Raw genomic sequence first — 10,666 nt, forward strand, 5'->3', positions numbered from 1 at the left:
CAGACTGAAGGGTCCTGGGTTCAATTCCGGTCAGAGGCACATGCCCAGGTTGCAGGTTCGATCCCCAGTAGGGGGCATGCAGGAGGCAGCCGATCCATGATTCTCTCTCATCATTGGTGTTTCTCTCTCTCCTCTCCCTTCCTCTCTGAAATCAATAAAAATACATTTTTTAAAAGACATTGTGCTACAGGAAGTAAGCCAGACACGAAGAACCAGTGTAAGGGGCCTAAAGTAGTTAAGTCCATAGAAACAGAAAGTGGCGTGTGGTTGCCAGGGATGAGGGGATGGGGGGGGGGGGGGGGGCAATGCTTTGTGGGGACAGCCTCTCTGCTGGGAGGATGGAATGTTCTGGAGATGATGGCGCGATGGTTGCACTGAGAAGGCACTCAATGCCCCGGAGCCGCATGCTTAGCATACGTGGTACATTTTATGTCATGTCTATTTCATGATTCTTCTATTTTAAATGTTTTTATTGATTGTTAGAGAGAAGGGAAGGGAGAGGAAGAGAGAGAAACACCGATGAGAGAGAAACACCATCGATGGGCTGCCTCCCGCACGCCCCTTGCTGGGGATCAGGCCGGCAACCTGGGCGTGTGCCCTGACAGGAATCAAACTGGCCACCTCTTGGTTCATGGATCAACACTCAACCTCGGAGCCCCACGGCTGAGCTAGTCTTCGTTCTGAACAAACAGACGGCTCTATCTCTCAGGTCAGACCGCTGGCGAGGGCTCCATGGCTTCAGAGATTCATAACACCGACCCACATGGCAAGTCACCCTCCAGCTCCCACGGATAACTGTGGGTGCAGGGATGTCTGCACCCATGCCACCCAACCCATGCCACCAGCCCATGCCACCCAGGCCATCCCACCCAGTCCATTCATTCCATCCCATTCTATCCAGCCCATGCCACCCAGGCCATGCCACCAACCCATGCCACCCAGCCCATTCCATCCAGTCCATTCCATCCAGCCCATGCCACCCAGCCCATGCCACCAGTCCATGCCACCCAGCCCATGCCACCCAGTCCATGCCACCAACCCATGCCACCCAGTCCATTCCATCCAGTCCATTCCATCCAGCCCATGCCACCCAGCCCATGCCACCCAGCTCATGCCACCCAGGCCATGCCACCAGCCCATGCCACTCAGTCCATTCCACCCAATCCATGCCACCCAGTCCATTCATTCCATCCCATTCCATCCAGTCCATGCCACCCAGCCTGTGCCACCCAGCCTGTGCCACCAGAAGCTTCAGGCGGGGACAGGGGTTCCTGGGGGAGGGGCAGGGCGGAGTGGAGCCCATCCCGGGGGAAGTGCCCTCAGAGGATAAAGCAGGAATAAAGGGGTCAGAGGAGCCGAGTGAGCAAACAGGTGGAACCACAGGAGCCAGGGGACACCGGGCCCCAGGCGGGAGGGGACACCTGATGACAGCGTTGGCGACCAGGAGGAAGTCACCGTGGTTACCAGACGCCTGGGGACGGGGCGAGGGCGCCTGTTTGCAACCGCGCACATTCCCTGAGCACGGACCCCCGCCAGCACTGTGCACGCGGAGCTGGCTTCCCCACACACACCCCCAGCAGGGGACGCCCCGCAGTCACCCTGCTTCCACAGGGGGAGTGGGACCTGCCGGCGTTAGAGCAGCAGAAGCAGGGCTCAAACCCAGGCAGGCCCGCCGCTCTCCACGCCTACGATGTGGCCTCAGCTCGTGGCTGTTGGGGGACAGTCAGCCTCAGGCCTCCACCCTTCAACCCCCGGAGCACCCCCCACCACGTGGCCAGATCCCATCCGGGTCCCCGGACTCCGCTGGTCAGAGCCTCGCAGCCCCTCTCCCCGCCCGGGGCCCTGCGGGGTTCCGCTCACGTCCCCCGGCTCCATGGCTCCATGGCACCCCGCAGCGCGCTCCACCCAGTCCACCGGGTCACAGCGCTGGTGCAGAGGAGCCGCAGGTGCCTCCTGGGGGGAGGGGAGGGTCCGGAGAGGCTAGGGCTAACGCAGGGGCGCGGGCGCCTTCCTGGCCTCGGGGGAGCGTGTTGGCCGAGAAAGTGAGGGACAGGCAGGCTGGTTTCTAAGAAAACGACCCCCATCGGAGAGAAGCCCTGACAGGCTCCGGGGAGGCCCGGCCAGGGAAACCGGAGTCTCCCCCGGAACCGTAACCGAGGGCAGTAACCGAGGGCGTGCGGAGGAGGGCCACGTGGCCCCTCTGCTCTGCGGGCTTGATCGTCCCGCCTGGCCGCTGGCCTGCGCCTCCCTGGGGCTGGCTTCAGTTCATCAATGGACAGACGCACGCAGCCCGGGGGTGACAAGTCCTTGGAGGAAAGGGTCTCATTCCAGTCACCTCTCAACCCCAAGACACCTCGCCCATGTGGACGGGGTTCCCGTACAAGAACGCGCTGCTGGGTACCCAGCCCGGAGGCTGCAAGGCAGCCAGAGCTCCTGCCATCATCCTTCGTCCCTCATCCTTCAGCGGTGAGGTAGATGGGAGCCCTGTCCTGGGAGAGCCAAAACCTGGGGCCTGGGCGTCGGGGGAAGCTTTCAAAAGTCCCCCAGAGGCCGCGTTCTGTGGGATCGCCTGATTGTTGAGCGTTTGTAACGACCTCAAAAAAAATAAAATAAAATAAAATAAAATAAAATAAAAAGCTTTCCAGCTGGGCGGCCCGAAACACAGGCTCCCTGTGAAAACACAGGCTGCCTGTGACCCAGGATTCCGCACCCACAGCTCCTCCTTCCCTCGGCTCGCCCTGCAGGGCGGCTCCCCGCTGGGAGGCCAAGAAGCACTTCCGCTGCAGCGTCTGGAACACTCCCCTACACGGTGGGTTTCCAGCCAGAAGTGGAGATGAGCCTCTCCCCTCAGCAGCCTCGCCCTGCCCCGCCCCGGCCCCGCAGTGAACAGAGGCACCATGTTCCAGGGCGGCCCGCGGACAAAGGACCCCTTGAGGCTCCTTCTGGAGGAGCCAAAGGCCCCGGAGTGAGAGCATTTTGTACCGGCTCCCAGGCGCTGGGGGAGAGAGAAAGGGCTTGAATTCTGAGGCCTGTTGCCGGGCGGGCGGGCCCTGACCTTCTGCGGCCCAGGGAGGCAGGGTCACATGCCGGGCTCCTCATCTCCGGGGGAGGGGCTGCTGTCCCCATGAGGTCACCATCCCCGCGTGTCCGTGTCTGTGTGTGTGTGTGTGTGTGTGTGTGTGTGTGTGTCCCGCTCCTCTCACCTGCGTTGGGAGCGGAGACAGACGCTGCCCGGGTGTGGCCGGGGGCCGCTCGGCCGGGAGCCCCATCGGGTTGGTTCTGGTCTTCGGGGTCCAGGGCTGACGGCCCGGGCGGGTTCTGTCAACAAGAAGGTGGATCGTTACTGGGTAACTCAACTAGTCATCCACCGGCTAACACTCTCAGACGCCCGTGTGGGTCCATGGTAACCCAGAGGCCTCACCTGCACCCGCCCAGGCCCGGCCCCGCCCACTGCACCCAGGCCATATGCTCTGCGGGGAGAAGAGACAAGAGTCTCGAGAAGTGGGCGGCGTGGCTGGAAGACACCCTGCGAGAGTGAACCGGCCACGCGGACACACCCAGAGGCGACACGGCCACCCCAGCCTCCTCCGGTTTGGCCAGGAATCCCGTGCCGGGGGCTGTTCTTCCTCATGGGGCGCCGTTTGGCAGAGGCAGAAGGAAGAGGAGGTTCATGTCCACACGGAGGAGCAGGCGCCTCCGGAAGCATGTGCAGAGGGGTGCCAGCACCTCCCAGGAGCATGTGCAGAGGGGGGAGCATGTGCAGAGGGAGGGAGCACGTGCAGAGGGAGGGAGCACGTGCAGAGGGAGGAGCATGTGCAGAGGAGGGAGCATGTGCAGAGGGGGGAGCACGTGCAGAGGGGGGCCCAGCATCTCCCAGGAGCACGTGCAGAGGGGGGAGCATGTGCAGAGGGAGGGAGCACGTGCAGAGGGGGGAGCATGTGCAGAGGGAGGAGCATGTGCAGAGGGGGGAGCATGTGCAGAGGAGGGAGCATGTGCAGAGGGGGGAGCATGTGCAGAGGGAGGAGCATGTGCAGAGGGGGGAGCATGTGCAGAGGGAGGGAGCACATGCAGAGGGAGAAGCACGTGCAGAGGGGGGAGCATGTGCAGAGGGAGGAGCATGTGCAGAGGGAGGAGCATGTGCAGAGGGAGGGAGCACGTGCAGAGGGAGGGAGCACGTGCAGAGGGAGGGAGCACGTGCAGAGGGAGGGAGCACGTGCAGAGGGGGGAGCATGTGCAGAGGGAGGAGCATGTGCAGAGGGAGGAGCATGTGCAGAGGGAGGAGCATGTGCAGAGGGAGGAGCATGTGCAGAGGGGGGAGCATGTGCAGAGGGAGGAGCATGTGCAGAGGGGGGAGCATGTGCAGAGGGGGGAGCATGTGCAGAGGGAGGGAGCACATGCAGAGGGGGGAGCATGTGCAGAGGGAGGAGCATGTGCAGAGGGAGGAGCATGTGCAGAGGGAGGAGCATGTGCAGAGGGAGGAGCATGTGCAGAGGGGGGAGCATGTGCAGAGGGGGGAGCACGTGCAGAGGGGGGGAGCATGTGCAGAGGGGGGAGCATGTGCAGAGGGGGGAGCATGTGCAGAGGGAGGAGCATGTGCAGAGGGAGGAGCATGTGCAGAGGGGGGAGCATGTGCAGAGGGAGGAGCATGTGCAGAGGGAGGGAGCATGTGCAGAGGGAGGAGCGTGTGCAGAGGAGGGAGCATGTGCAGAGGGAGGGAGCACGTGCAGAGGGAGGGAGCACATGCAGAGGAGGGAGCATGTGCAGAGGGGGCTGGGGTCGCTGTGCGGAGCTCTCCCTGCCCAGCCCTGAGCTGGGTGCGGGGGGCAGGCCCGTCCATAGACCGAGCTCCCCTGGGCCGTCCTGAAGCCTCTGGTGGGGTCCCCACCCGCTCCGTCAGGAAGGACAGCCCCCGGCACGGGATTCCGGGCCAAACCGGATTCTGTCCGGCAGCGACCGGGAAAGCTGGCCGTGGAGCACAGGCCGCTCTCGATGGCCCGTGGGCTCCTTTCCGTGTCCGTTCAAGGACAGTGCGTTTCCTAACCACCAGGGGCAGGAAAACGCCCACGGCTCTCTGGAAGCCCACACAGATCCCCACCCGCCCTCCCCAGCTGACCCAACACCGGACAGGCTGCCGGTGCCCATGTTCCACAGAAGCCGTCCTGCCGCTCCCGGGAAGGACGTGGCTGTGTACTTCAGCACTCAAAAACTCCCTTCTCTTCCCAGTTGCTCGGTTTTCAGTTGCAAAGCGGAACTCCACGTGGTTCTGAGCAACCACGGGAGAAAGGCGTGCTTCCTCTCAGAGGACCGACAGCAGCAGCAGCCGCCTGCCCAGGCAGCTTGCCGCGGAGGTTAACTCCTCAGAGCTGCTCCGAAGGGAGCTGCCGCTCTTGCCCAGATTAGGGCTGGGAAACACTGAGCTTAGCTCCGGTGGGGGGCGGGGGGAGGGGTGCTCAAGCCTCTCCCACAAGAGCGAGCAGTGAGGAAGCAGCTGCACAGGAACTGGAACCCAGGCTGCCTGGCTCGTGAACCCACACTCAAAACTGGCCACCCACACACCCATGTGTTGCAACATATATTAGAAAATACGGGGGGGGGAGTCCATGCCAAAGTGATCAGAAAAACCCAAGTAAGAAGTTATCCTGGCCGTAACCGGTGTGGCCAGTGGGATAGAGCGTCGGCCTGCAGACTGAAGGGTCCCAGGCTCGATTCCAGGGTCCCTTGGGCATGTACGTTGGTTGCGGGCACATCCCCAGTAGGGGGTGTGCAGGAGGCAGCTGATCGATGTTTCTCTCTCATCAATGTTTCTAACTCTCTATCTCTCTTCCTTCCTTTCTGTAAAAAATATTTTTTTAATATGTTTTATTGATTTTTTACAGAGAGAAAGAGAGAGGGATAGAGAGTTAGAAACACTGATGAGAGAGAATCATCGATCAGTTGCCTCTTGCATACCCCCTACTGGGGATGTGCCCCCAACCAAGGTACATGCCCTTGACCAGAATCGAATCCGGGACCTTTCAGTCCGCAGACCGACACTCTACCACTGAGCCAAACCGGTTTCGGCTATATATATATATATATATTTTTTTATTTTTTTTTTAAGAAGTTATTGTGAAGAAAGAATGGTTCATAGCCACGCTCGCCGTGGCCTCGGTGTCCTGTGGGCGGCGTGGCTGCCTGAGGAATAACAGCTCCTCCTGGAACCAGCACGAGCGTGGGCAGTAGCTGGACGCTATGTTCGGTTTCCGTTCACTTCAGAAAACGAAACAATCAAATCATCAAGCAAATGCTTTTCTGATGCAAATATGGTATCGGATACAGACACGGAATTAACCCGAAACCATGGAAACAAGCCAGCTGTCTTCAAACCCTGTGCTCCCTCCGGAACGGTGAGCCTCCGCCGGAGCCACGACCAAAGCCGCCACACTGGGCGGGATTCCCGCCGAGGGTTCTCGCGAATATTTGCCACCAGTCGCCAGAGAAAACATTCAGGGAGGGAAGTCCTTTCGCAGCCGCGTTTGCTGTGAGCCTGAGGCAAAGGGTTAGAAAAGCAGAAAACCCTGACATCCAGGCGGGGTGTGGGAGTCGCCCTGAAGCTAAACAGTGTCAGGTTTCAGAGGCTCTTAAAGCTTTTCCCTGTAAAACGCTCTTCTCGATGGAGAGACTGTACCAGGCGATGGGTGCGCTCGGACAAGATGAAGGCCCGCCCGCCCTCGCTGCCCTGGCTCAGTGGCCTGCAGACTGGCAGGTCGTGGGTTCGATTCCAGTCAAGGGCACATGCCCAAATTGTGGGCCCGATCCCCAGTAGGGGGCGTGCGGGAGGCAGCAGATTGATGATTCTCATCCTTGATGTTTCTCTCTCTCTTCCTCTCCCTTCCTCTCTGAATCAATAAAAATATATATATATTTTTAAAGAGTAAGGCCTGTGGTGTAACTTCTGACATAGCAGGTGGGCCTGCCATCACCGCCAAGCAATGGGCAAATCAGCAACTTCTGCTGAGCGTGCCGAGCCCACTCAAGGAGAGACCTAGAGGGCGAGCAGAGAATGGCTTTGGCATCATCATTCCAGGGCATGGCCAAGGAGGAAGGGCCCCTGTAGCTGCGGAGAACTCGGTGGGGAGAGAGAGAGAGAGGGAGAGAGAGAGAGAGAGAGAGAGAGAGAGGAAGAGAGAGAAGACAAGCAGGGGAAGGGAGAGGCTCTTTCTCCCTTTCGGCCCGGTCACCAGCACCTTGCAGGTGTCTGTGTTAATACACACGCGCCCCGAGGCACAGAGCGCAGTCCTCAGGGTGCAGGCCCAGAGGACAGACGGCAGGGGCTACGCGAAGAAGGCGTGGCCAACTGAGTGAGACAGGAGAAAGCTCCTGCTGGGCCAGTTCTCCACAAAAACCAACTGCAATGAGAAAGCCAGTCCTTGGAAATGTTAGTCCTAAAAAATGTCCAGTGTCTTATCCACTGTGGTCATTCCAGCAGGAGGATATGTGCTCACAACTACTTACTGAGCGCCTCCTGTGCGCCAGCCATAGTTCTAGACTTCAGAGAAATATTTATTTTTTTTATATATTTTATTGATTTTTTTACAGAGAGGAAGAGAGAGGGATAGAGAGCTAGAAACATCGATGAGAGAGAATCATCGATCAGCTGCCTCTTGCACACCCTCCACTGGGGATGTGCCCGCAACCAAGGTACATGCCCTTGACCGGAATCGAACCCAGACCCTTCAGTCCACAGGCCGAAGCTCTATCCACTGAGCCAAATTGGTTTCGGCTAGAGAAATATTTAAAATATCTGAATTGTCCTAGCTGTTTGGCTCAGTGGATAGAGCATCGGCCTGCGGACTGAAGGGTCTCAGGTTCAATTCCGCCCAAGGGCACATGCCTGGGTTGCAGGCTCAATCCCCAGTAGGGGGCATGCAGGAGGCAGCCAATCAATGATCCTCTCTCATCATTGACGATTCTATCTCTCTCTCCCTCTCCCTTCCTCTCTGAAATCAATAAAATATATTTTTATAAAAATATCTGCCTTCAGCCCTGAGTGGTGTGCTAAGTGGTTAGAGCATCAGCCTGTGAACCAAAAAGGTCACGGGTTCATATCCTAGTCAAGGGCAAATGTGTGTCTCTCACTTTGACATTTTCCCCCTTATTTCCTTCCCTCTCTTTCGCTCTGAAAAGCAATGGAAGAACAACCTCAGGTGAGGATTAACCAAAAAATAAATCCTATATAATAAAACCCTAATATGCAAATCAACGGAATGGCAGAATAACCGGTCTCTATGACACACTCTGACCACCAGGGGGCAGATGTTCAATGCAGGAGCTGCCCCCTGGTGGTCAGTGTGCTTCCACAGGGGGAGCACCGCTCAGCCAGAAGCCGGCTCTCCACGGCAGCAGTAAGGATGTCCGACTGACGCCTTCGGCCTGCTCCAACGGGGCCTAAGCCCTCAGTCAGACATCCCCTGAGGGGTCCGGACTGTGAGAGGGTGCAGGCCGGGCTGAGGGACATGAATTTTCGTGCCTCTAGTCTATATATAATCTGCCTTCGTGGAGTTTGCACCCAGTGGCTTTGTCATCCTCCCCTTGGGGGGAGGGCCGCTGGGAGTTTCGTGGGGTGGTGCAATAAGCCCGGGGCAGGGGCGGGGCAGAGATGGCTGGGGCCTCTCCTCTCACTCACAATGAAACTGCAGACAACCTTGGCCAGGGCGAGAGGAGAAGGTGGGAGCGGATTAAGGGGTTAGTGCCAGCGCATGGCCCCTGGCTGGCCCCTCACTAACCTCTCCGTCTGCTCCAACCAGCTGCACAGGTTGGGGTGCCTGCCCTTGGGCAGCTCCTGAGCCACTCCCAGGCCCCGGGGAGGGAGGGAGAGCCAGGGGCCGAGGGGGGAGGGTACGGCCCAGCAGGCCCGGCTTAGGGGACCCGCTCCCTCCTCGGGGCTGTCAGCACAGCCCCTGCCGAAGGGGCCGCGGGGAGTGGAGGACAGCGAGGGGGTGGCCTGGGCGTGGAAGCCGGCAGTGCTCACCGCGGCCACAGAGGGAGGACAACCCCTCACCAGCCACCTGACGGGGCAAGGGCAGCGAGAGCTGGCGTCCTCGGCTCCCTGCCCGCCCCCGTCCCCGCACCAGGCCACCTGGCTGCCAGCTCCCCTGCCTGTCCACGCTGAACGGACTAGGGACAGGGAGGGGAGGGGGCTCCTGAGGGGCCCCGCCTGGAAAAGGGGAGGCGAGACTAACTTCCTGTGATGAGCATTTCGCACCCGGACAGAGGGCTGTGCACCTCCCCATGACACAGCTCCTTGGTCCCTGGGATCTCAGAGAGATGGGGAAGCAGAGAGGGGAACTGAGTCTAAGGAGTAAGCAAAAGATGAAGCACACACCTTAAAGGAACCCCAGACCAAGATGCATTCACAGGACAGAGGGGCCGGGCACACACAGGGATGGCTGCTCACAGGGAGCGGGGCCTCCGTGGCCGGCCAGCAGGGGCGCGGCTCCGCGCTGGGCGGCCTCTCCTGAGCTCACATCGCGGCTGACGGGCCCCACCTGAGCCCGCCCAGCCTGCTTTGCTTTCCCCGTGCGGTTCCCACGGGGCGGGGCGGCCGGGTCAGTGCTTGGCCGGGGATCCTGTCTGCTCAGGACCTGCTCTGCTCAGCACCAGGTCAGGTTGGAACCCGTTCCGCCCCGGCCTACGTGCCATCCCGCAGCAGCCGGTGAGCGCGGGGCGTGGGCGGCTCAGCGCTGCTCCCGGCCGGCGCCCACATGGCCTGGGAACGCCCGGCCCGGCTGACCGGCCTGCAGGGCCGCCTGGGGAGCCACCTGCCCCGCATTCCTCTCCACGAGGAAGGGCCTCGCCCGCCCGGGGGGCGCCCGGCCCAGCACTGCACGTCTGCTCGGACCGGGAGCCGGCACAGCCACCTGCGCGGCGGCCATCTGAGCGGCTCCGCCCTGCGAGGGGCTGAAAGTGACATTCTGGACAACTGGATGTGAGCTGCTCAAATGCCCGCAACATAAGCACGCAGCCCCGGCCCACTCCCCCAAGGTTCCTTTTTAAAAATATGTTTTTATTGCCCTAACTGCTGTGGCTCAGTGGATAGAGCGTCGGCCTGCAGACTGGAGGGTCCCAGGTTCGATTCCGGTCAAGGGCATGTACAATACCTTGGTTGCGGGCACATCCCCAGTAGTAGGTGTGCAGGAGGCAGCTGATCAGTGTTTCTAACTCTCTGTCCCTCTCCCTTCCTCTCTGTAAAAAAATCAATAATATATATTTTTTTAAAAAATAAAAAATAACTTATATTTTTATTGGTTGTTAGAGAGAGGAAAGGAGAGGGAGAGAGAGACAGAAATATCGATGCCCGAGAGGAGCATAGTCCATCGGCTGCCTCCCGCACGCCCCCCACTGCAGCCCTGGCATGTGCCCCGCCCCGGGAATCGAACAGGCAACCTCTCGGTTCCTGGGTTGCAACTCAGCTGTTGAGCCGCCCCGGCCGGGCCCCCGAGGAGATTTCTGATCTCAGTGCCTCAAAGTCTGCTCTCTGGAAGGACTGTGCCCGCACCCGAGGCACCGTATTCATTGGCCCCGCCTCGCTGCCCCCCAGGAGGCTGGGCACGTGCTGGGAGGCGGGCTGTGGTGGCCGGGCCAGGCGGACAGCGCCAGTGCCGCCCCCTCGACGGCAGCACTCGCA

Source organism: Pipistrellus hanaki (genome assembly GCF_964339955.1).
Source record: "Pipistrellus hanaki genome assembly, chromosome: 9".
Classification (NCBI taxonomy): Eukaryota; Metazoa; Chordata; class Mammalia; order Chiroptera; family Vespertilionidae; genus Pipistrellus; species Pipistrellus hanaki.